Source organism: Haliotis cracherodii, unplaced genomic scaffold (genome assembly GCF_022045235.1).
Source record: "Haliotis cracherodii isolate W230 unplaced genomic scaffold, xgHalCrac1.p SCAF_28, whole genome shotgun sequence".
Taxonomy (NCBI): Eukaryota; Metazoa; Mollusca; class Gastropoda; order Lepetellida; family Haliotidae; genus Haliotis; species Haliotis cracherodii.
Window position 1 is genome coordinate 2,459,413 of NW_027266284.1, and position 27,054 is coordinate 2,486,466.

Genomic DNA, 27,054 nt, shown 5'->3' on the forward strand with positions numbered 1-27,054 from the left:
CCGACACACACACCCCACCCGCACCCACACCCAAAGACACAAATTATGAACGGTCCCTAATTTTTTTTTAAATTGCTTGAATATTATAGTGACAGATTGGGTCCTCCTACTTCTATGCAATAAATGTTCTTGATCTTACGCTCAGGCATAAATATTCTTGTCTACATCAAGAAACGACGGGCACACATCGCTGGCCTTATTCGGGTCAAAGTTCATGTCAGAGGTTACCACTCACTGACAGCCATCTGAATTTAGGGCGAGAAGATCGGGAACAGTGTTAGCTGATGATATACTGTCAACCTCAATGGACTATAAACATAATACTACCTGCTTCAACAGGCCCCTACCAGGTACGTCTATCATGTTACTATACATGTAAATTTGATGGAATATGTGTGCATGCTTAAGCTGGTAGTTAACTGTGGTAGTAGTGATGTCAACAGCACGGCGGGAGGAGAGAGGTCGAGGTGTACAGCAATATGTTCTGTAAACAGAGCCGACTTGTGTCTGCATGACGCCTGCAAGACACATGCAAACACAACTAGCTATTTCCGCCAACACGTCCCCAGAAGCAGGTACCGGACACAATCGGTTCACCTTCTGTGAGCGCTTATTTATCTTCATACGGTAGGCTAGTATGATTCCGGGTGGTTGCTTGTGTGGTGAGATTTTAATATAAGAACAGTCATGTAAATCATGCCTTTCGATTTACAATTTTACCAACTTAACGGTGGAACATTATTTCACAGTTTACTTGAAAAACTTAGAAATTGCGATGTCCAGCTCGCCTTGCTAGCTCCATGAATAATCTCTATAAACGTCCTGTATGCACATGTTTTTGTTTGTTGTTTAACGCCACACTCAGCAATTTCATGGCGGTCTGTAAACAATCGAATCCAGACCAGACAATCCAGTGATTGACATCATGATCATCGATTCATATGATTGGATGACATGCAATCAACCATGTCACCGAGGCTGACCTCTCGATCGGGGGGCACGGGTGGCCCAGTCGTCTAAGGCGCCGCAATTCGCTGTGCAGAGTTGCGTCCCTTGGGCACGCCAGAAACCTATGATTGTGGGTTCGAATCCCGGTTCGCCCAGATTATGTTTCTAGGTTTGTCAGCACCATACCCGTGCTCGTGGGTTTCACCGAACTGGTAAACGTCTAAGACCTGCATCACTTCGGGCTTTCCTCCCACATTAAGCTTACACGCCGCGATATAACTGGAATACTGTTAAAAGCGGCGTTAAACCCAACTCACTCACTCACTCACTGAACTCTCGATCCGTTATGTCGCCTTTTACGATTCTCACCCGGAATCCCCACAGGAAGATCACTGTAGCCTTTCCTCACTGACAGTGTTTCTGTTTCATGTACACAGGGACAACTTGCACGTTGCTGTACAGTTTCTGTCCTCGCTGACCTTGTTCCATCACTTACGTATATGTAATGTGAGCTTATGTCACGTGGTCATGTAGTTAGTTACGTTCGAAAGTACAGTTTTAAAGTGCTGTCTATCTGAATTATTAATATATCTGTCTCAATACGAGATCCATCGACATGTGCCCAGATACATGAAACAAGAAGGCAGCCGAAAGAGAAAATGACAATCAGCGATGCCATTGTTGGATAACACTGACACAGTCGTAGATTACCTTTACATTGAACGTTATTATTTCCAAAGTTGCATCTAATTTAATGTGTACGGAATAGCTCTTGGTTACTTGGAGTGTCACTTATATACTTAACCGCAAAAGAAACGTCACCCCAAATAACATTGCATGAAAAGTTGTCATTTAAATATCTGGGTAATTTTTGTCAAAGTTTCTAAAATTTAATATTACCTTGTCCAGAAAAATGAAATTTGATGATAAAAAAAATAAAGCAGATGGCAATAAAACCGATCGCCCAAACGCATCACGGCAACGGCCATGGTAACCCGATGCACATGAGTTCCGTGCAAATTGAAATGCACATGTGTTCCCCAAAATCTTGCCCTATAAAAGTCCACCCAGATCGGATAACATTCAGTGGTTATAGAATTGCTACGATATGCCAAGATTGACAAGAAATCAGCGACAGCAAGCCCTTGGACGATTGCATGCTGGACAAACCGCCCGGAAGGAAGCCAATGCATTTCAAGTCCACGTTAAGCCATATACAGGCTCCGCAAGGCTACCATACCACCAACACTACAAATGACCGACTACGTAGTGGAGGACCAAGGGTCACCACCCGATGTCAGGTTCATCAGATTGTGCGACAGCATCTTCAAGATCGCTTTGTTACTGCAGCGGAAACTGCTCGACAGACCATGGGGACACACCAGCGACACATTAGTGCGGACACCGTGCGTCGACGATTGAGCAGACACCTCCACTGTCACAGGCCACACCGAGGACCCATTCTGACACCATGTCATCGCCGGGTCCGTCTTTAGTGGGCAACACAGCACCAGCATTGGCGCCACAGCAGTGAAGAAGAGTCCTCATCTCAGACGAGAGCCGTTACTGTACCCCAAAAGCAGATGGCAGAGCGAGAGTCTGGTGATGCCGTGGGGAACGTTATTCGGATGCTTGTGTTGTTGAGAGAGACTCGTAGGTTGGTCCAAGCATCATGATGTAGGGTGGAATCGGTCTTGCACAGAGGGTCGGCCCTGTGGTCTCCAGAACATCGGTCCAGGGAGAGGCAATGGTGTCACAGCAGCTCGGCACATTGATCAAGTCTTGAGACCACATGCCATACCTCATTTGGCACGTCGCCGCAACAACAAGTTTCAGCCTGATAACGCCCGTCCCCACACTGCGAGAGCAACGAGAGACTTCCTCCAACAGAATGGCATCAGAACCATGCAGTGGCCTTCCTTCAGTCCCGATTTAAATCAATTGAACACCTGTGGGACGAGATTCTAAGACAGCTGAATGACGTCCGACCAAGGCCGACAACGGCAGCTGAACTGTGTCAGGCATTCCTCAGAGTGTGGGCTCAAGTACCTATGGCCTTCATCAACCGCCTCATGTATCGGCGTTGCACGGCAGTCATCAATGCACATGGCGGACACACGAGATACTGACTTGTGATGCCATTTTCTGTGGTACCTGTGTATATAACAACCCTGACATTGTCTTTTCTGTGGTACCTGTGTATTACATACAACCCTGACATTGTCTTCGCCGTGGTACCTGTGTATTACATACAACCCTGACATTGTCTTCTCTGTGGTATCTGTGTATTACATAACACCCTGACATTGTCTTCGCTGTGGTATCTGTGAATTACATAACACCCTGGCATTGTCTTCTCTGTGGTACATGTGTATTACATAACACCCTGACATTGTCTTCTCTGTGGTACCTGTGCATTACATAACACACTAACATTGTGTTCTCTATGGTACCTGTGTATTACATGACACACTGACATTGTCTTCTCTGTGGTACATGTGCATTACATAACACATTGACATTGTCTTCTCTGTGGTACCTTTGTATTATACAAACCTGACATTGTCTTCTCTGCGGTACTTGTGTATTACAGACAACTCTGACATTGTTTTCTCTGCGGTACCTGTGTATTACATAGCACCCTGACATTGTCGTCTCTGTGGTACCTGTATAGTAAACAACCCTGACATTGTCTTCTCTGCGGTACCTGTGTATTACAGACAACTCTGACATTGTTTTCTCTGCGGTACCTGTGTATTACATAGCACCCTGACATTGTCGTCTCTGTGGTACCTGTATAGTAAACAACCCTGACATTGTCTTCTCTGCGGTACCTGTGTATTACATACAACTCTGACATTGTCTTCTCTGCCGTTCCTGTGTATTACATAACACCCGAGATTGTCTTCTCTGTGGTACCTGTGTATTACATACAACCCTGGCATTGTCTTCTCTGTGGTACCTGTACATTACAAACAACTCTGACATTGTCTTCTTTGTGGTACCTGTGTATTACATAACACACTAACATTGTCTTCTCTGTGGTAGCTGTGTATTTCATACAACCCTGACATTGTTTTCTCTGTGGTACCTGTACATTACAAACAACTATGACATTGTCTTCTTTGTGGTACCTGTGTATTACATAACACACTAACATTGTCTTCTCTGTGGTAGCTGTGTATTTCATACAACCCTGACATTGTCTTCTCTGCGGTACCTGTGTATTACATACAACTCCGACATTGTCTTCTCTGCGGTACCTGTGTATAACATAGCACCCTGACATTGTCTTCTCTGTGGTACCTGTGTAGTAAACAACCCTGACATTGTCTTCTCTGCGGTACCTGTGTATTATATACAACTCTGTCATTGTCTTCTCTGCCGTTCCTGTGTATTACATAACACCCGAGATTGTCTTCTCTGTGGTACCTGTGTATTTCATACAACCCTGGCATTGTCTTCTCTGTGGTACCTGCACATCACAAACAACTCTGACATTGTCTTCTTTGTGGTACCTGTGTATTACATAACACACTAACATTGTCTTCTCTGTGGAAGCTGTGTATTTCATACAACCCTGACATTGTCTTCTCTGCGGTACCTGTGTATTACATAATACTCCTGACATTGCCTTCTTTGTGGTACTTGTGTATTGTACAAACCTGACATTGTCTTCTCTGCGGTACCTGTGTCTAACATAGCACCCTGACATTGTCGTCTCTGTGGTACCTGTGTAGTAAACAACCCTGACATTGTCTTCTCTGCGGTACCTGTGTATTACATACAACTCTGACATTGTCTTCTCTGCCGTTTCTGTGTATTACATAACACCCGAGATTGTCTTCTCTGTGGTGCCTGTGTATTACATACAACCCTGACATTGTCTTCTCTGCGGTACCTATGTATTATACAACCCTGACATTGTCTTCTCTGCGGTGCCTATGTATTATACAACCCTGACATTGTATTCTCTGCGGTACTTTGGCATTATATAACACACTGATATTGTCTTCTCTGCGGTACCTGTGTATTACATAACACCATGATATTGTCTTTTCTTTGGTACCTGTGTATTATACAACCCTGACATTGTCATCTCTGCGGTACTTGTGTATTACAAACAACCCTGACATTGTCTTCTTTGTGGTGGGGCGGTCGTGTAGCCTAATGGTTAAAGCGTTCGCTCGTCACGCCGAAGACCCGGGTTCGATTCCCGACATGGGTACAATGTGTTAAACCCATTTCTGGTGTACCCCGCCGTGTTAATGCTGGAATATTGCTTAAAGCGCCGTAAAACCATAATCACTCACTCACTCTCTGTGGTACCAGTGTATTATACAACCCTGACTTTGTCTTGTCTGCGGTGCTTGTGTCTTACATAACACATGGACATTGTCTTCTCTGTGGTACCTGTGTATTATACAACCCTGACATTGTCTTCTCTGTGGTACCTGTGTATTACATAACACCCTGACATTGTCTTCTCTGTGGTATCTGTGAATTACATAACACCCTGGCATTGTCTTCTCTGTGGTACATGTGTATTACATAACACCCTGACATTGTCTTCTCTGTGGTACCTGTGTATTACATACAACCCTGACATTGTCTTCTCTGCGGTACCTGTGTATTACATAACACACTGACATTGTCTTCTCTGCGGTACCTGTGTATTACATACAATCCTGACATTGTATTCTTTGTGGTACCTGTGTATTACATAATACCCAGACATTGCATTTTTTGTGCTATTGTGTATTACATACAACTCTGACATTGTCTTTTCTGCGGTACCTGTGTATTACATAACACAATGACATTGTCTTCTCTGTGGTACCTGTGTATTATACAACCCTGACATTGTCTTCTCTGCGGCACTTGTGTATTTCATAACACCCTGACAGTGTCTTCTCTCTTGCAACTGTATATTATACAACCCTGATATTGTCTTCTATGGGGTACCTGTATATTATACAACCCTGACATTGTCTTCTCTGCGGTACCGGTGTGTTACATACAACTCTGACTTTTTCTTCTCTGCGGTACTTGTGTATTACATAACACCCTGAAATTGTCTTCTCTCTGGCACCTGTATATTATACAACCCTGACATTGTCTTCTATGTTGTACCTGTATATCATACAACCCTGACATTATCTTCTCTGTGGTACCTGTGTATTACATACAACTCCGACATTGTCTTCTCTGTGGTACCTTTGTATTACATCACACCCTGAGATTGTCTTCTGTGTGGTACCTGTGTATTACATAACACACTGACATTGTCTTCTCTGTGGTACCTGTGTATTACATAACACACTGACATTGTCTTCTGTGTGGTACCTGTGTATTACATAACACACTGACATTGTCTTCTGTGTGGTACTTGTGTATTACATAACACACTGACATTGTCTTCTGTGTGGTACCTGTGTATTACATACAACCCTGACATTGTCTTCTCTGCGGTACCTGTGCATTACATAACGCACTAGCATTGTCTTCTCTGTGGTAGCTGTGTATTTCACACAACCCTGATATTGTCTTTTCTGCGGTAACTGTGTATAACATACAATCCTGACATTGTCTTCTTTGTGGTACCTGTGTATTACATAATATCCTGACACTGCCTTCTTTGTGGTACTTTTGTATTACATACAACTCTGACATTGTCTTCTCTGCGGTACCTGTGTATTACATAACACACTAACATTGTCTTCTCTGTGGTAGCTGTGTATTTCATACAACCCTGACACTGTCTTCTCTGCGGTACCTATGTCTTACATACAACCCTGACATTGTCTTCTCTGCGGTATCTGTGCATAACATACAATCCTGACATTGCCTTCTTTGTGGTACTTGTGTATTACATACAACTCTGACATTGTCTTCTCTGCGGTACACGTGTATTACATAACATCCTGGCATTGTCTTCTCTGTGGTACCTGTGTATTATACAACTCTGACATTGTCTTCTCTGCGGTACCCGTGTATTACATACAAGTCTGACATTGTCCTCTCTCTGGTACCTGTGTATTACATAATACCATGACATTGCCTTCTTTGTGGTACTTCTGTATTACACACAACTCTGACATTGTCTTCTCTGTGGTATCTGTGTATTGCATAACACCCTGACATTGTCTTCTCTGTGGTACCTGTATATTATACAACCCTGACATTGTCTTCTCTGTGGTACCTGTGTATTACATACAACCCTGACATTGTCTTCTCTGCGGTACCTGTGTATTACATACAACTCCGACTTTTTCTTCTCTGCGGTACCTGTGTATTACATAACACCCTGACATTGTCTTCTCTGTGGTACCTGTGTATTATACAACCCTGACATTGTCTTCTCTGTGGTACCTGTGTATTACATACAAGTCTAACATTGTCCTCTCTGTGGTACCTGTGTATTACATAACACCTATCCTCCCGTGGTACCCGTGTTTCACTTACCACCCAGGCATATCTCCTCGCTTGGTTGCTTGCTTGCATACCGCCCTAACAGTTCTCCTGTCATACCTGTGTATTACATACAACTCCGACTTTTTCTTCTCTGCGGTACCTGTGTATTACATACAACTCCGACTTTTTCTTCTCTGCGGTACCTGTGTATTACATAACACCCTGACATTGTCTTCTCTGTGGTACCTGTGCATTATACAACCCTGACATTGTCTTCTCTGTGGTACCTGTGTATTACATACAAGTCTGACATTGTCCTCTCTGCGGTACCTGTGTATTACATAATACCCTGACATTGTCTTCTCTGCGGTACCTGTGTATTACATATAACTCTGACATTGTCTTCTCTGTGGTACCTGTGTATTACATACAAGTCTGACATTGTCCTCTCTGTGGTACCTGTGTATTACATAATACCCTGACATTGTCTTCTCTGCGGTACCTGTGTATTACATACAACTCTGACATTGTCTTCTCTGTGGTACCTGTGTATTGCATAACACCTTTCCTCCCGTGGTACCCGTGTTTCACTTACCACCCAGGCATATCTCCTCGCTTGGTGGCTTGCTTGCATACCACCCTAACAGTTCTCCTGTGATACCTGTGTATTACATACAACTCCGACTTTTTCTTCTCTGCGGTACCTGTGTATTACATACAACTCCGACTTTTTCTTCTCTGCGGTACCTGTGTATTACATAACACCCTGACATTGTCTTCTCTGTGGTACCTGTGCATTATACAACCCTGACATTGTCTTCTCTGTGGTACCTGTGTATTACATACAAGTCTGACATTGTCCTCTCTGCGGTACCTGGGTATTACATAATACCCTGACATTGTCTTCTCTGCGGTACCTGTGTATTACATACAACTCTGACATTGTCTTCTCTGTGGTACCTGTGTATTGCATAACACCTATCCTCCCGTGGTACCCGTGTTTCACTTACCACCCAGGCATATCTCCTCGCTTGGTTGCGTGCTTGCATACCGCCCTTACGGTTCTCCTGTGATACCTGTGTTTAACATATCAGGCTCGCATTTGTCCTTCCCTGGTTTCCGTGTTTTTTTCTCCTGCGGTTCACTCCAGGCAGTGTATTCAAACAGGGCCATTACCGCTGTAATTAAGAAGGAAATTATTCAGTCGGTTCAAAATTATTAATATTGTATGCAGTACATCACAACATCACACGAAAGGTCTGTAAACTATTGTTTAGATATTCACAGAGTTGTCTGCATGGGTGTACATATATGCAATAAACACAGGAATCCCACACTGCATTCTCCTAAGGTGATAATAAAACCGGGTTAACTTTCTCAAGGTTAGTTAGTAAAAGGAACAGATTCCACCGATGTGGTCGCCCGAAGCCAGGTTCAGGCAAGCCAAAAAAAGCCTATTAAACAGCATTACAATCACCATACTACACCCATCAGCATTGCAATCACTATACAACATCAAACTGCATTGTAATCACTATACAACATGAAACTGCATTACAGTCATCATACTACATCAAACTGCATCACACTCCCTATACTACATCAAACTGCACTACAATCACTATACCACATCAAACTACATTACAATCACAATACTAAATCAAACTGCATTGCAATCACTATACCACATCAAATTACATTATAATCACTATACTACATCAAACTGCATTACAATCACAATACTACATCAAACTGCATTACAATCACTATACTACATCAAATTACATTATAATCAAAATACTACATCAGACTGCATTACAATCACAATACCAGATCTTACTACATTACAATCACTATATTACATCAAATTACATTACTATCACTATACTAAATCAAACTGCATTACAATCACTATACCAGATCTTACTACATTACAATCACTATACTACATCAAATTACATTACAATCACAATACTACATCAAACTGCATTACAATCACTATACTACGTCAAACTGCATTACAATCACTATTCTACATCAAATTACATTACAATCACAATACCACATCAGACTGCATTACAATCACTATACCAGATCTTTCTACATTACAATCACTATATTACATCAAATTACATTACAATTACTATTCTACATCAAACTGCATTACAATCACAATACTACATCAAATTACATTATAATCACTATACTACATCAAATTACATTATAATCAAAATACTACATCAGACTGCAATTACAATCACTATACTACATTAAACTGCATTACAATCACAATACTAAATCAAACTGCATTGCAATCACTATACCACATCAAATTACATTATAATCAAAATACTACATCACACTGTATTACAATCACTATACCAGATCTTACTACATTACAATCACTATACTACATCAAATTACATTACAATTACTATTCTACATCAAACTGCATTACAATCACAATGCTAAATCACACTGCACTACAATCACTATACCACATCAAATTACATTATAATCAAAATACTACATCAGACTGCAATTACAATCACTATACTACATCAAACTACATTACACCCACAATACTACATTAAACTATATTACAGTCATCATTCTACACCAAACAACATTACAATCACAATACTACATCAAACTGCATTACAATCACAATACTACATCAACCTACATTACTATCACTGAACTAAATCAAACTGCATTACAAATACAATACTACATCTAACTGCATTAAAATCACAATACTACACCAAACTTCATTACAATCACTTTACTAAATCAAACTACATTACACCCACAATACTACATTAAACTATATTACAGTCGTCATTCTACACCAAACAACATTACAATCACAATACTACATCAAACTGCATTACAATCACAATACTACATCAACCTACATTACTATCACTGAACTAAATCAAACTGCATTACAAATACAGTACTACATCTAACTGCATTACAATCACTATGCTACATCAAACTGCATTACAATCACTATACTACACCAAACTGCATTACAATCACTATACTACATCAAACTGCATTACAATCACTATACTACACCAAACTGCATTACAATCACTATACTACACCAAACTGCATTACAATAACTATACCGATGTGACGTAAAGCTTTAACTCACTCATTCACTCACTCACAATCACTATACTTCACAAAACTGCATTACAATCACTATACTATACATCAAACTGCATTACAATCACAATACTACATCTAACTGCATTACCATCATCATTCTACATCAAACCGCATTACTCTCTTTTAAAAATAAAAACATCTAGCAACATTTATATCATTTATAGATATGAATCTACATTAAAAAATTGAAACAACATACAATATATATACAATGTATTTATTGAAAATAAACCTAGTTTTCCAGCTGTAGCTGCCTTAAAACCATATTGAATTTGTTGTTCTGTTCACAGTATGGATCATGTGATCAGGTTCGATGACTCAGTTGATTGCTTGTCATCATACCTCCGAGGGATTGGATCGTTGTTCAAAATTTCAATCATTGGATTGTTTTATCCAGACTTATTATTTACAGGCGTCATATACATGGTATGTAGATGTGAGACCAGATTGGGTAAATTGTTCTGTACATTGTATGTAGACCTTTGACCATATTGAGTAAATGGCTTTATACATACAATGAAGACGTTAGATCATGAATTGAAACAATTCCTCTAAACAGTGTATGTTGACGTGAAGTAAAATAAATTCACAGACACCCTCGGCCTACAGCGAAGGCAAATTTGGGCTCCCTCAAAGCTTCTGTCAGAATCTTCATTCATGTTTAAATGTGTGTGGCACGTTAATAGACGGAATATCTCCTCCAGCTGACGCGAATGAGGTCAAATTGATGTACTTACAATAGCCAAAACTCAAAAAGTTATGTATACATCTTGGGCTAATCCTTTAATCCTTCTTTGGACGTCATGTGGCCATAAAAACTCTTACTCATGGCCTGAAAACTCAGTGGACACGGTTGGTGTATTCCTATTGGTCAGAGAAGCACATTGATTTAGTTGACCCATATATATATTAGCGGTTGTAGATGGCTGTAGATGGGGTACCGTGATCCCGGACTTATCTGTAACGTGCATTACAAAGCGGCGATCAATGGGATTCAGTTAATGACGCCTCTCACTCTTTCCTCTGAAGCGATTGATGACAACACTTTGACGCAGGTTTTTCAGCCATCGTTCTTTCCCGGCTATCTTGGTAATGGGGGAGAGGAGGTTGGCATTGGAAAGAGGCAGATGGTGATTGAAACCGTGAATACCCAGTGGCACTCCTTTGGGGTTTTGTACATGTTGTGGTACATTTTCATCAGTCAGTAATGGCAGTATGTTTTTCATTAGCTTCTTCTTAAATTATTGCCAAGACAATATTGTAAACCATCATCATCCGCGTGAGACATGTCACCACTCAAAGTACATTTTGCCCCGTCCACAGATTTTGTTTACTGACACATGTGACAGCCAGCTCAGTTTCTCCCACAAAACTTCCTGAAAACTGACATAGCTAGACTCCAAATGCATTTAAAAATTTCAAAACTTCAACTGCATATGTGCCTTAATCAGCTGAGTGGAAATGAATGTTCGGTGGTTATTTGCAAGGTTTCGCTGCATTGTGCTGTCTTCCTACCTGAAAATCCAACTGTGTATCCACTGATCCCACTCTACGAGGTCAGCCATTAACTGCTCTAAAGCCTGGCTATAATCAGCATCGTTATTGGAACTTCATGCTTTCCACAGACACGAGGATAACCGGTTTTCATCATGTGCAGGGGGGTAGGTAAATCCTAATCCCTGTTTATTGGCAGTTATTGCGTTGAAATGAATGACAGTAATGAAAGCGCTACTTGTCCGTGTTTACTTTAACACTTGACGTAACATGTAGTGAAAATGTTATCCGACGATTAGTTCGCCACATATTTACTTATTGTTAAGTGTTGCTACAAAGGTTAGGTCAGTGATTCGAGTTTTTTCCTTCCAGACGGTTGTAAACATATGTCTACGGTATAGTTGGGCTGGACTTTGGCGCCCTGTACAGCTTCCGTGCCATCACAGAATTCTTTCAGGGTCGGGCTGCTGCGGATACACCAAATTACGATGCATTCTGAACAGTGAACATGAACTAATTAACATGAAGTTAACAGGCGAGCGAGATAACATCCAGTATATAGGTTGGCAGTTTCTGGAAAGCAAGATGTGCTTTATATGTCAATATGTATTTACAAATTGTGGTCAACCCAAGGTACATTTGTGTTTTAACGCTAAGAAACTAGAAGCAGGTACAATCTGTGTTTTAACGCAAAGAAACTAGTGGCAGATACATTTGTGTTTTAACGCTCAGAAACTAGTGGCAGGTACAATCTTTGTTTTAACGTTCAGAAACTAGTGGCAGGTACATTTGTGTTTTAACGCTAAAAAAACCAGTGGCAGGTACATTTGTTTTGAATCTAAGAAACTAGTGGCAGGTACATTTGTTTTGAATCTAAGAAACTAGTGGCAGGTACATTTGTTTTAAATCTAAGAAACTAGTGGCAGGTACATTTGTGTTTTAACGCTAAAAAAACTAGTGGCAGGTACATTTGTTTTGAATCTAAGAAACTAGTGGCAGGTACATTTGTTTTAAAGCAAAGAAACATTTTGCAGGTGCATTTGTGTTTTAACGCTATGAAACTAGTGGCAGGTGCATTTGTGTTTTATCCCAAAGAAACTTGTTGCAGGTACATTTGTTCTGAATCTAAGAAACTAGTGGCGGGTACATTTGTTTTGAATCTAAGAACTAGTGGCAGGTACATTTGTTTTGAATCTAAGAACTAGTGGCAGGTACATTTGTTTTGAATCTAAGAAACTAGTGGCAGGTACATTTGTTTTGAATCTAAGAAACTAGTGGCAGGTACATTTGTTTTGAATCTAAGAAACTAGTGGCAGGTACATTTGTGTTTAAAGCTGATTACCTAGTGTGAGTACATGTGTGAGTTTTCATGCACTCTGTCACGGCAACAGGTTTACAAACAGAAGGCTATATACCGGGTTCCTGGTGACACCACTTTTGTCCTTCCAATGACAACGTTATCAGGTCCGGCATGTAAAAAGTAGCCTCGGATCAGAAATCAAAGCTGAAAAAACATATCTTGTTACAATTTATGAAGAGGATGGGCACTTTATCGCGCCACACATGCCCGTCCAGGTGGAAACACACGCCGACAAAAGTGTTTACAACTAACGAGGCGCCGTCACTCGGTCCCCTGCATGTCCATTGAAGTAGAATGTCTACGGCGGGAACTACCCATACTTGTAAACTTGGGGGAGGGCGATACTGTCATTTGGGTCGTTCTGTAGCGGTTTGTTATCTATCAAGCTGTACAATGTACATCACTTGTTCAAGTTGCGTGATATTTGAAAGGAAAAGAACGCACTACCAGATATTTGAATGACAGAGATATGTACACTGAACATGTATACTGAAGCCTGTAATGCTTGGATGCCTGATGTGAGAAACACAGTGAGTCCGACAGAGGAACCAGCCCGTACAGCATGCTAGTTAATAGTTTTCATAAACGTATCTGCCTGGAAGCAAACATTAGTTGCAGACATGGTGTTTCCATTATGTACCTGTCGAATATTGAATCAGTTGCAGAAGTGACATCATTCATTCTTTAGATATAACGTTTTCTTATTGTTAATATTTTAAATAGTTAAACTAAAACAATGTGTCACTGAAAATTTATAGGACTGGACATATGTGTTGCACTTTCTGTAAGGACATGAACGTACCAGGGAACAATACAGGTGCTAGCGCCTGTGGAATAATGTTGCGAATTACTTCAATCAAATGCCAACATGCTTAATTTGAATTGACACTTGCATCTGTGCTGAAGACCAGATATATCACAAACTGAAAAATGCGAATTTTAAACTGATTTTGTGCGTGTATTTCATAGCCGCCACGATATCAGTAAGTGTATGTCCATCTGTGTAGTGGCAGGTAGCGGTTAATGTTTACAGTATCACAACAGGCTCTACAACTGTTTTGTGTTGCTGTTTTTTCCCTCCTTTAACAGGGGTGGGGTGTGTGTGTGTGTGTGTTGGGGGGGGGGGGGGGGGGGGGGGTATCATTTTGAACAGGATGAATTTTGTTTTACAATAGTTCTGTGCCACAGACCGCTTTTTACTGACGTAAGAGAAGAGCAGAAGTGGAATTATCATCAACGGGGCACATTTGTTCCATCGAATTGTAAACAATGAAGATCTGCAGGAGGCGGTCATCCTCGATGTCTATCTGTGGCTGCAGATTACATGGTCAGAGGTATGGGTGCAGCGTGTCGAGGAAGCTTTAGTAGTGGTTGTGGTTGCAGTAGATGTTGAGGAAGCTTAGGTAGTAGTTGTGGTTGCAGTAGATGTTGAGGAAGCTTAGATAATAGTTGTGGTTGCAGTAGATGTTGAGGAAGCTTAGGTAGTAGTTGTGGGCGCAGTAGATGTTGAGGAAGCTTAGGTAGTAGTTGTGGGCGCAGTAGATGTCGAGGAGGGCTAAGGTAGTAGTTGTGGGCGCAGTAGATGTCGAGGAAGCTTAGGTAGTAGTTGTGGTTGCAGTAGATGTCGAGGAAGCTTAGGTAGTAGTTGTGGGTGCAGTAGATGACGAGGAAGCTACAGTAGTAGTTGTGGGCGCAGTAGATGTCGAGGAAGCTTAGGTAGTAGTTGTGAGCGCAGTAGATGTTGAGGAAGCTTAGGTAGTAGTTGTGGGCGCAGTAGATGTCGAGGAAGCTAAGGTAGGAGTTGTGGTTGCAGTAGATGTCGAGGAAGCTAAGGTAGGAGTTGTGGTTGCAGTAGATGTCGAGGAAGCTACAGTAGTAGTTGTGGGTGCAGTAGATGACGAGGAAGCTACAGTAGTAGTTGTGGGTGCAGTAGATCACGAGGAAGCTACAGTAGTAGTTGTGGGCGCAGTAGATGTCGAGGAAGCTTAGGTAGTAGTTGTGGGCGCAGTAGATGTTGAGGAAGATTAGGTAGTAGTTGTGGGTGCAGTAGATGTCGAGGAAGCTTCAGTAGTAGTTGGAGTAGATAACGTAAAGAAATAGGAGATCACATATGACGTAAATGGTGGCATTATTTGCAGTAGTGGTTGTGATTGTTATTGCTGCAGTAAACTTCCTGACATTTATAGAGCAAATGTTAGTTTTAGTCTTGTAATAGGCAGAAAGTGAAGTAGCATTTATAGTCTTGTAAAGGTTTGTGAAGTGAACATCAATATCAAAGGGACAGCATGAGAACAAGCATTACTGGTGTAGGGACAGTGAGTGGACTAGCATCAATAGTATAGGGACAGTGAGATGAGTAACGTCAATTGTGTAGGGACGGTGAGCGGAGTAGCATCAATAGTATAGGGACAGTGAGATGAGTAACGTCAATTGGGTAGGGACAGTGAGTGGACTAGCATCAATAGTATAGGGACAGTGAGATGTGTAACGTCAATTGTGTAGGGACGGTGAGCGGAGTAGCAGTAATAGCGTAGGGACTGTGAGTGGAGTAGCAGTAATAGTGTAGGGACGGTGAAGGTAGTATCGTCAATAGTGTAGGGACGGTAAGTGGAGTAATGTCAATAGTGGAGGGGCGATGAGTGGAGTAACGTCAGTAGTGTAGGGACGTGAGTGGAGTAACGTCAGTAGTGTAGGGATGGTGAGTGGATTAACGTCAGTAGTGTAGGGACGGTGAGTGGATTAACGTCAGTAGTGTAGGGATGGTGAGTGGATTAACGTCAGTAGTGTAGGGACGGTGAGTGGAGTAACGTCAATAGTGTAGGGACGGTGAAGGTAGTATCGTCAATAGTGTAGGGACGGTGAGTGGAGTAGCATTAGTGTTGTTGGAAAATTAGGTGAAGTAGTATCAGTTGGGACAGTAATTGGAGTAGCATCAGTAGGACAGAAGCCTCAATAGGATGGTGATTGATATTTTTAACGTTTCTTACATAACTAACGTTATGATTCGCATAAGACTTGTTTATATTGGAGTGGTGGCACTGATGACTGAGATGGGTCCGTGATAAAATGTATGAAGCTGGCGCCAGTAGCTGCATACGTTTGTCAAACTACCTAGTATTCACAGTTTTTTATGCTTTTCATTAATGTTATGGCCTATGTATCCTTGACATATGCAAGTTAGCAACTGACTGTCAGTGTATGTCCATGTTGCTCTGCTGATGCTGATTTATCCGTATCACGGGTAACAGGACCTCATATGCATTAACTACAATCTGTCTGCGGCATTCTCCGCCGTGTAATGTGATAGGCAGTCATTGTAGAACCTGCAGGATTGAAGGACAATGCGGGGTGGGAGACGTGGTGTACTCCTTTTGTGAAATATGGGATGTCGTCAATCCACTGGTGAGTGTTGTTTATTTCAAACCGAGCATAAAACCGTATATAACTCCGTATAATATATCCGCCATCTATTTCAAAACAAGTAAAGCACTCATTCGCACTATGGAATCGCCGCATGGCGCGGCTCTTCTCGGCAGGATATGTGTATTATATGATCTCAATACTGTAAACGATGAGGAAAGATTTCAGTAATAAAATCAGTTCATTTGGCATTTACAAAAGAATTCGTCCTTGGTTTATTTCGATCTTAAGTTCTGGTTTAACACCAGGGGCGGTCAAACATACAATTGACTTCACTGGCAATTCAATGGAGCAAGCCAAAAGTACCTACTTTCCGGGAATTCTATCTATCAAACCAGGTTCCAAAACATTATCACATTCTTATACAGCTATGTGCTGCAATAAAATAGACTTCACTTTGTGTTATGCTTGGCCCTTACTGGTGATATTAATAAAAGAAGGTTTGTACTCAAATGTCCTGACAAAGGTTAAAATCAATATACAATACTATTTCGTTTTTTTTAGTAGGATTTTAACATGGTTTTATTCGGTATGCGTGACTTCCTGTGTACACTAACAGACAAGTAACAACTACCAGCTTATAGCGGAGGATACAAGAGATACATGTTTTACATGCCTTACAGTTATACCCTGTGTAATTTCGTTACAGCAAATAATAGTTTTGATAATCATTAGAACATTTGGGAAAACTACATCAGGGGCTTTTGGGTAGCCTTGTGGTCAAAGTGTTCGCCCAGCAATCCGAAGGCCCAGATTAGATTCCTGACATGGTTGAATCCTATTCCTGGTGATCCCTGAGGTGTTTAGTGAAAGGCGGTGTCAAATCCTGCTCTCTCACTACAAATGAAATCAGCTACAGTGCGTGTAGTACATGAAGTCAACGTGGCTGATACAATTACTGTGACGAGGTAGATTTCAAACGTTTGCGTGGATTAGCTGTTGGGCATCATTACTGTACTTGGTGCTTATGTTAAGGTGATTGTTATGATGTGGGGAGCACTAGCATCAGTAAAGTCACAGATCTCTGCAGATCGCACATGACTGTCAGTTATAGTCTAGGCACTGATTAAATTGTTTATAATGTGCATGCCTCCTTTTATTAACAACGCATAGCAAATGCCGTGTCGAAGTTATACAATCACAGTCAATAATACTGACTTTTAAAACGTTTATAAAACAAGACTAAAGTGTTAAAGCTACCATCATGTTTTCTATCGCTAATGCATATAGAAAACTAAGTTCAAAACTAAACAGTCAAAGCTATCATACGTGTATAGCCATTATCCAAGAGTGCTGAATGCCCAGTAAAATATGTCCAGTAAAGTAGTGTAATTTACACGCTTATGAACGTCACTTTCCGCACTTGTGACCGAAATATCTCCTATCGAAAAGCTGCATGAACATATGAACTTGACTAAAAAATGTTATTTATTATACAGACTGGCATATGTTTGCAGCATCAGGCTGCGTCATGCACTATTCATTGCATTAGGTATTCCTACCCAAATTAAGCATCATGGTGTTTGGACCTTGCCTGGTCCGTGTTATCGCCACATGTTTTGCACTATTAAGAAGGACCCATGTGAGTCTTCTTCAGATACACACTTGTCTTGACGAATGATTCCGGGAGAAGTAACTGTTCAAAACCAACAAGTTAGGAGCTTTGAGTCACTACTCTAAGCTCCTATTGAAAGAATACAATCAACTGAAGGCAGCCACAATTCCAGACAAAAGCCGAGCTACGGTAACAGCGACTGATTCGGAGAGTGCAATTCAAAGCGCCCCTCAATGTAACACAGAGTTAGTTAAACGTTGCGCAAAGGGTTTCTTCACTGAGATCTTGTGATTGCTGTGCTGGTGTGATCAGATACTTTCTCCTTCGCAGAATGGGACAAGGCTGGATATAGCGGAGGTCTGGGAGGCAGGGTGCTGGCTGTCGTCACTCGCCCTCTCTCACGACCCGGACTTCGTCTACCTGCCTACGCACTAGAGGGATTGATTTTTGAAGAAATTTAATTTAAACTGTCAAGGACACTTCTACATGAGTGGAAAGTAAATAAAACTGGCTAATTCAGTCTCTTAGCAACGCCTTGGGGACTCTCGACGCCGAGTGAGAGCAGCATTGTTCCGACCATGGCGAATCTTAACTTAAAGCAGAATCGGTTCTACCACGTCCCAAAGCTTTGTTGCAAGTAAATGTCATTGGATACACCAATTGCATCATCGTTCTACGGAATGGATTAGAAAATGATCCGAAATGCTGCTGAAAGTCAAACCACAGAAGACAGCAAGTAAGTAGCATAGAGGGATTGTCAATGACAATCGTGTGACAGTTGTTAGTGACACTAGGTTGTGTATTAGGCTCGACTGCGTGCTCTCAGCGTGGAAGTAGTCCTTATCGGTCCTTCTAGTCATCGATTGTTTTCAGTTTAATTTATTGCAGAAGAGCACTGTGTTTTCCTATTACCGTTATTATTATTATTGTTGTTATTATTATTATTATTATTATCATCATCATCATCATCATCATCATCATCATCACAATCATCATCATCATTATTTTCGTTATTATTATCATTATTATTATTATTATTAAAAAGCGGTATTTTGATGCGAGTTTAAAGAGAATGTTTTTATATGGACTTTAACAAAAACATCATTGTCCTTTGTTACGATTCAATGACGCGTGTTCCGCTCAAACGTGTAATCCTATTTCAAGCCAAACCATGGTTAAACAATGCAATGGTCGAACTGGGTATTTATAATCTTACAAACCTACCAACTGTACATGTAATAACTACATGGATAAATACCCACTATGTCATCGACTTGTTGTCCGTTCTCTGCCCATGAGCGTGGCATATCTAGCCAAGAGCAGAATAAAGAAAATTCCATTATTCTTAGACGCGAGGCTTTCAATAGAAGCAGTCCTCATCATGGGATTTGCAGTCTTATTCAACAATCTAAAAGAGGTCAATTAACAAGCACAGATTTGTAAGGTTTGCACAAAAGCTAAACCGAAACTATCGCATTATTTCTTCATCTAAACCAGTTGATCGAGGCTTTCAACATTGTTGGCGAGCAGTTTTTGAAAGCCTTGTACGAGTCAACACTTCAGACCTTACCCTTCTGTGGCGGGTGGGGGATGTCACAGCGGTGACGCCAGCTGTCAGCCCCCACAGTTTGGTATCAGTGTGTTAGTGATGCGAGCTTCATCTGCAGTCTTTCAAGTATTTATATTCATCATACTTCACGGCAACCTTCCGCAGGTTGAAGAGCCGTATCACAAACTTATTCAATAAAGGTGAGACTGGCGAAAATGTATTATTATATGGGCATATAAAGACGTTATACTATCGACTGTGAACGGCAGCCCTGCATATATTGGACAGTCTTTCGTTATTAGGTTCTAGTTCCATACAATGTTGTTGTTTTTGTCTGTGTAAGGTGTCCACCTTTGTTATGACAGTTTCTGGCCTCCATTCGACACCTAGGTTGTTTGCTCGTGTAGCTGGTTGTATATTGTGGGACAAATTCTAGATGGTGGTATTGAGAGACAAATTCTACGAGTATGAATTTAGTTGTATATCTGCCACATCCAATGTTTTCTCCCTCTGTGAGATATCAAACTGTATACATCGATGTTTAAGGAGTATATATACTGAACACAACCTGTATGTACACCGATGTATAATGGGGAGAATATACTGGCCACACACTGTATATATACTTATGTGTTGAGGGGTAAATACGCGTGACACAACCTATAAATACACTGATGTTTTATAGGGTAAATATACTGGTCACAACCTGTATATACACTGATGTTTAATAGGGTAAATATACTGGTCACAAACTGTATATACACAGATGCTTTATGGGGGTAAACATACTTGACACAACCTGTATATACACCTGTGTTTTATGGGGGTAAATGTACTGACACAAATTGTATATACACCTGTGTTTTATGAGGTAAATATCCTGGACACAATCGGTATATACACCGATGTTTATGGGGTTAATATACTGGACACAAACTGTATATATACCTATGTGTTCAGGGGTAAATACGCGTGACACAACCTGTATATACACCTGTGTTTTATGGGGTAAATATACTGGACACAATCGGTATATGCATCGATGTTTTATGGTGTAAATATACTGCACACAAACTGTATATACACCGATGTTTTATGGGGTATTTTAACAAAATGATATTATTGTTATTTTCCAAAAAACTGCAGCTGGATATGTACTCAGATATGTTTATTCTTGCATTTAATTTCGTTACTAACAATGTCAACAACAATGTTACAACAATGAGTGTGTAATGTTGGTGATAAAACTTATATCTGCTTGATATGAGCTTACCCCGAGAAATAAATGGGATGTATTTTAAAAAAGATTTCCTAAAACTCGAGATGACAGACTGAGTATATTTTATTTTGTCAGAGAATTTGATATGATCTAAAATAATTAGGGATATTATTTATTTATTTCATTGAACTAGTTTATATCTTGCCTGCTACCAGGAACACGGGAGGTATGTGCACAGTTCATGACACAGTTAATTTTTTCACAAATTTAACAAGCAAGCTATAGTTAATTCAGTGTTTGGTTCTCTCGAGGCGGTATAAGGAAGATAAACAAACACATGAGAAGAGGAACCATCTGCTGTACGTCATTCTGGGACGTTGGCTTGCATTGGATTAACTATGGAGAAGTGTGATGCTCATATACATTTAGGCGTTGAAGGTTTATGCTTAATAGAATGGAATACTTTCTCAGTATCAATACTCGTAAACGTCTAAGCTTAGTCAGAAAATAATAAATGATTGGAAAGATGATAATATTTACTTTAATAGACCATTGGCTTTTGAGACGACTATACTGGGTGTTATTCTGGTTACTGTGATGTATGCCCCGTTAATATGTGTGTAAACCAGTTACCCAGTGTGGGTTGATCTCTGCAGGTGTACCATATCATGTACCGAGCAGACAGGAGCATGTGTATTAAACTGATATTAGTCTCACTAGACGAAAGCAATCGTTGAGCATGTCTACAAATTAGGTCAGTGGGTAAATCTTGGACAAACAAACAATCGTGGACCATTTTGTTTCTAAAGGGCCATCCTGAGAATTTGACAGTATCCTTAGTGCTATAAAACTGTCATCGTTGACAGGGTCGTTGTCTATGAAGCGTCCCTTCAAAGACAGCTCCTAGCGGCAGTGACGTGAGACCGGCACTGATCTGCCGCTGGTATCATTTGCCGCATAAAGCAGGATTACTCCGGTATGTGCTTATAACAAAGTGACATCGTTCACTGACCTACGTCCTTGCGTATAGTCTGTTCCAACATATAAAACAAAACTACCATGAAGCTAACCTGTTTCTCTGATCGGTGCTTGTACCGTGCTAGTCTATCATCTTCGCCACTGAGGCAGCGGTAGGTTGTCGCATTGTGCTGTGTCGTTCAGCGTAGAAACATCAAAGGTCGGAGCAGCCGAGTACAGTAACAGATGACTTAACGGAGGCTGTGTTATTCATCATTATTTCGTACTAATTCAGCATGTTAAGGAGCACTGGATATTTGTAAAACATTGGCTCGTAACCTTTTAACTGATCTCGGTTGTGTGAAATAACACAACTGCGTGTTTCGACATAATATCAGCTGAAACTGGCGGGAATACCACCAACAGTTAACACTCAATAGGAACAAGGCGCAGTGGCACGTGAGGGCAGACTTGATAACAGACGGTAACAGTAACAGGACAGTGACAGACATACAGACAAGGTCAGTAACAGACATACAAACAGACAAGGACAGTGACAGACATACAGACAAGGTCAGTAACAGACATACAAACAGACAAGGACAGTGACATACATACAAACACACAAGGACAGTGACAGACATACAGACAAAGACAATAACATACATACAGAAAAGGGCAGTGACATACATACAAGCACACACGGACGGTGACAGACATACAGACAAGGACACTGACATATATACAAGCACACAAGGACAGTGACAGACATACAGACAAGGACAGTAACAGACATAGAAACAGACAGTGACATACATACAAGCACACACGGACGGTGACAAACATACAGACAAGGACGGTGACATACATACAAGCACACACGGATAGTGACAGACATACAGACAGGGACGGTGACATATATACAAGCACACACGGACGGTGACAGACATACAGACAAGGACGGTGACATATATACAAGCACACACGGACGGTGACAGACATACAGACAAGGACAGTGACATACACACAAGGACAGTGACAAACATACAGACAAGGTCAGTGACAGACATAAAAAGACAGTAACTGACAAACAAACAGACAAGGACAGTGACATAGCATACAAATATACGACAGTGACAGACATACAGACAGACAAGGACAGTAACAGACAAGCTGACAAGCACAGTGAAAAACAGAGTCAAGGAAAGTAGCACGCATACAGATAGACATGGACAGTACCAGACATAAAGGCAGACACGGTCAGTGACAGACATGGCGGCAGACAAAGTCAGTGACAGACATACATCAGACAAGAACAGTCAGTTATAAAAACAGACAGGGATAGTAAAAAGACAGACAAGGCACAAACATATAGACGACCAGGGCAGTGAACCGTACAGACATACAAGGACAGTGAGAGACAATCGGACAGGGACAGTTACAGACAGACAAGGACAGTGACAGACAATCGGACAAGGACATTTACAGACAGACAAGGACAGTGACAGACAATCGGACAGGGACAGTTACAGACATACAAGGACAGTGACAGACAATCGGACAGGGACAGTTACAGACAGACAAGGACAGTGGCAGACAGACATGCAGCCAGACAAAGAGAGTAACAGACATACAGATAAACAAGAGCAGTGACAAACGGCGACAATCGGTGACAAACATACAGATAAACGGGGACAGACAGACACACGGGGACAAACATATACAGACAGGGACATAACATACAGACAGACGGGGCAAAACACACAAACAGACGGTGACAGACATATAGACGTTGGACATTGACAGACAGACGGAGACATTGACAGACAGACGGAGCCAGGGGCAGACACTGAGACGTGGACATATAGACAGGAACAGTGACATACATACAGATGGGAACAGGCACACAGACGGCGACAATGATGGGCGTACAAACGGACATGGATAGTAACAGACAGGGACAGACATACAGCCAGACGAGGACAGTAACAGACATAATACAGACTGACGGGAACAGGGACACGTTAACAGAGAGAGATTACAGTGGCGATTAAACGGATAAATTTGTGGGCGCTTTGAGAGAGAAATTGACACATACAAACGAAAACTGCGCTTGAATCGAAACTACTGAACGAGACTGACTCACGTGCAGGTTTCTGGCTATGAAACATGCGTCTCCTTGTCTCACCTGCCTGTGAAGCTGCAGAAAGCTTGACACTAAAGTTCAGGCCTTAGAAATGATTTAATGATCACAATCAATCACAGCGTACGGCTGTTTGTCGGCTGTTTTCATTTGTGACAGTGCTACCGTGTAGGATGTTTAACGGTGGCCTCCCATGGTCGAGGTATGATATAGTGACCTTAGATGTAGTCCTGTGGCCGAGTAGGCTTCACAAGGGTGGATCCAGCATCCTTTCAGTCAATTAAACTGCCTACAGCTCCCCCCCCCCCCCCCCCTCCACACACACACACACAACCAAACTTGATCCACCCGTGGCTTCACAATTGGAATGACAAGGTGACGCTTTAACCCAATAGATACGACAACCCCACCGCCCATTGACATTTAAGTTCGATATTTAATATTTACAAGATCTAAATCACTCTTTATCATTACACATGGTGACACATGTACATGGAATTAATTAGCGTTCTGGTGGTTTTGTTGAACCGATACATTTACAAATGGGGGAATTAGGAATTTTAATAGAACGCTATGTCAAACGACTCGGTGTATCTCGTAAGTTTGTCTGTACGCCCCTTTCATCTGATCAAGTCATTACTTCACCGCTGTTGTTTTCACAGACAAATGAGCGTCCGTGTCCATACACAGCAGAGAAACATGAGTTGGAATAGCTACTGACACGGTGTTGTCGCGCATTCTTCCCTTATCCATGTCCTTGTCCATCTGTTCACGACAATCACGTCTACTATTGGGTGTCCAAATGCTGTGGATGTTCCCCAGCAGCTTGTCGCAAGCTGTAAATCACTGTCGGGTGTGGAGATTTAACTTGTGTGTATGTATGTCCCATCCAAACACTGCCAGGCGTTCGTTCATTTTCCATAAACCCACTGCCTATAAATCATTGCAAGGTAGACACACTAACTATCGAAATAATAACATTTGTAGAGTCTCACAGCCTCTGCGCTTGTATAAACGCAACAACGAAACTCACAAATAACAACAAAACTAACGCGACGCAACCTCAAACGCGGCCAAACAAACACAGTCATTCTCCTCCAGCTTGCGGGTGCAGGGGTGGGGGCTGGGTAGGCAGGGTGGGGATTGTATGCACATTAATATAACACTGCAAATAGTCGGTCCCAGAGTGCACTAGTTATCTCACTGAATGAAAGTTAATGAAGAATCTGAGTGCGGTAGGTCGCATCCCAGGTGCCTTTCGGCCTCACTGATTCCGGCTGACCTTGGGCTATGTTGAACAGACTGTACCTTGTTCAATGTGGACGGCCGAGTGACGGTGTTTTTCGTGTAGGTCAGTAGGGAAGCAGGTAAATAAGTCTCCTGCTGGTACGGCCATCTGCTCTTTACCGTAGTTATCCATGTCAGCTGTAGACAGCGTGTGTGCTCTGTCAAGTAACATTGTAATTGTGTAGAACAAATACGAAATGTGTCACCGTATTCTTGTGTATCGTGTTTATGTAGATATCTAATCATATATTTGAGTCGCTCAGTGGTCGATAGTGAATGGCCCGTATCATTTCAATAATATCCTTTCTCAATCAGTCAGCCAAACCTTCAATCAGATACCTATAGATTCTATCATTCAACCCGACCACGAGTTAATTATTCAATCAACAAGTCACAAATCAAAACTTAAATTCAGACCCATATCTGATTCCCCACATCTGTGTCTGTCTACCCACATCTGTGTCTGTCTACCCACATCTGTGTCTGTCTACCCACATCTGTGTCTGTCTACCCATACCTGTGTCTGTCTACCCACATCGGTGTCTGTCTACCCACATCTGTGTCTGTCTACCCACATCTGTGTCTGTCTACCCATACCTGTGTCTGTCTACCCACATCGGTGTCTGTCTACCCACATATGTGTCTGTCTACCCACATCTGTGTCTGTCTACCCATACCTGTGTCTGTTTACCCACATCTGTGTCTGTCTACCCACACCCCTGTCTGTTTACCCACATCAGTGTCTGTCTACCCACACCCTTGTTTGTCTATCCACATCTGGGTCTGTCTACCCACATCTGTGTCTGTCTACCCACATCTGTTTCCGTCTACTCACATCAGTGTCTGTCTACTCACATCTGTGTCTGTCTACCCACTTATGTGTCTGTCTACCCACATCTGTGTCTGTCTACCCACATCTGTGTCTGTCTACCCGCACACCTATCTGTCTACTCACATCTGTGTCTGTCTACCCACTTATGTGTCTGTCTACCCACATCTGTGTCTGTCTACCCACACCTGTGTCTGTCTACCCACTTATGTGTCTGTCTACCCACATCTGTGTCTGTCTACCCACATCAGTGTCTGTCTACCCACATCAGTGTCTGTCTACCCACTTATGTGTCTGTCTACCCACATCTGTGTCTGTCTACCCGCACACCTGTCTGTCTACCCACATCTGTTTCCGTCTACCCACACCCCTGTCTGTTTACCCACATATGTGTCTGTCTACCCACATCTGTGTCTGTCTACCCACATCAGTGTCTGTCTACCCACTTATGTGTCTGTCTACCCACATCTGTGTCTGTCTACCCGCACACCTGTCTGTCTACCCACATCTGTTTCCGTCTACCCACACCCCTGTCTGTTTACCCACATATGTGTCTGTTTACCCACATCTGTGTCTGTTTACCCACATCTGTGTCTGTCTACCCATACCCCTGTCAGTCTATCCACATCAGTGTCTGTCTACCCACATATGTGTCTGTCTACCCACACCCATGTCTGTCTACCCACATCAGTGTCTGTC

General features: G+C 41.7%; 1 protein-coding gene across 4 annotated transcripts in view; it reads left to right on the forward strand.

Annotated features, from left to right (window-relative positions):
- The first annotated feature begins 276 nt into the window (after positions 1-276).
- Positions 277-27,054, forward strand: part of LOC139473368 (uncharacterized) — a 38,961-nt gene continuing 12,183 nt past the window's right edge. The window contains exons 1-2 of one of the 4 annotated variants that reach the window (XM_071255914.1): positions 277-350; positions 18,702-19,107. The gene's annotated coding sequence lies outside the window, so the exon portion shown is untranslated. Of the gene's footprint in view, positions 351-16,743; positions 16,799-18,701; positions 19,108-22,519; positions 22,556-27,054 lie in introns of those variants that run through there. The other 3 variants (XM_071255915.1, XM_071255916.1, XM_071255917.1) reach the window with 3 other exon arrangements.